This window comes from Microtus ochrogaster, chromosome 17, assembly GCF_000317375.1.
Source record: "Microtus ochrogaster isolate Prairie Vole_2 chromosome 17, MicOch1.0, whole genome shotgun sequence".
Lineage (NCBI taxonomy): Eukaryota > Metazoa > Chordata > Mammalia > Rodentia > Cricetidae > Microtus > Microtus ochrogaster.
The window spans coordinates 1,145,067-1,146,674 of NC_022019.1; positions in this window are offsets into that span (position 1 = coordinate 1,145,067).

A 1,608-nucleotide genomic window follows, 5' to 3' on the forward strand; every position below is an offset into this window, starting at 1 on the left:
TAAGTCCCCCCCCCCAGCCTGAAAAGCAATCAGGGTTCCCTGTCCTGTGGGAAGTCCAAGGACCACCCACCTCCATCCAGGTCTAGTAAGTTGAGCATCCAAACTGCCTAGGCTCCCACAAAGCCAGTGCGTGCAGTAGGATCAGAAACCCATTGTTCTTGAGTTCAAAAATATATATTTATTATGTACGAATATAGTGTTCTGCCTGCAAGTATGCCTGCAGGCCAGAAGAGGGCACCAGATCTCATTACAGATGGTTGTGAGCCACCATGCGGTTGCTGGAAATTGAACTCAGGTCCTCCAGAAGAGCAGTCAGTGCTCTTAACCTCTGAGCCATTTCTCCAGCCCTAAAATAGAATTTTTAATTAATTAAAAAAAAAGAGTGCTTACTCTGCTAGCATGAAGACTTAAGTTCAACTCCTTAGTGCCCATGAATGTAGACAGAAGTCTCTGTCCCGCCTGATCCCACAACTGTTTAGTCCCAAAGAAGCACACAGAGGCTTATATTAATTATAAACTGGGTGCAATCCTGACCCAGCCACAAAAGAAGAAAGATGTGACTGCCTTGCTGAATAAGGTGACTTACTCAAGGCTTATGTCCCCACATACAGAGGATCACAAACAATTCCACTTCACTGACCAGCTGTGCTCCTGTGAGAGTGCAGAGACACTGCTGACAACTGTTCAGAGGCTCTCAGGCAGGGCATGCGGACGGTGCTGGGGACCGTAGGGGCACACCTGACTTCAGGCAGGGCATGCGGACGGTGCTGGGGACCGTAGGGGCACACCTGACCTCAGGCAGGGCATGCGGATGGTGCTGGGGACCGCAGGGGCACACCTGACCTCAGGCAGGGCATGCGGATGGTGCTGGGGACCGTAGGGGCACACCTGACTTCAGGCAGGGCATGCGGACGGTGCTAGGGACCGTAGGGGCACACCTGACTTCATCTTTTCCTTAATGAAATGTCCCCCATCACTCTTCCTCCCATTTCTGGTGTGAATTGTAGTTTTCAGGGACTTTAATAGCAAGAAACAAACACTACCAGAAACTCCACCTTCACACAACATCATGTCAACATCACAGCCACGGGGACTAAGGCTGCTGACACCCTCACACCTGCAAGTATCCAGGTCACCTCGCCAGCTCAGTCCTGAGTCACAGTTTCAACTTTCAGCAACAAGAATCTCAGAAGAAGGCCACCCTCTGGGCTGAGGACACAAGGAACCAAAAGCCATGCCCTAGTTCCAGCGCATATCCCCCTGTCTCTGACACTGGGAATATATGAGCATCAAAGGCAGATATGAAGAACCAGGCAGGGGTCAAGGCATGAGTTGGCAAGGAAGCCTGAGAGGACTTCTTCAGCAAGGTGAACTAAAAGTGCTGGTGGCGAATGGAAAAAAGAACCAGTCCCTCCCTCCGGTGAGTCAGCCCAAGGAAGGGGGAGGAGCCAGGGAGAATGAATGCAGTAGGAGCTTGCAGAACTGGATGCAAACTGTGCTGTCAGGAGCTGCTGTGAAGCCACAATGGCAAGCAGAGGACACTACAGGGCAGTGGCACCCTGAGCTCCTCTGAGCACACTTTAACCACACCCCCAACAAGCTGTGAAA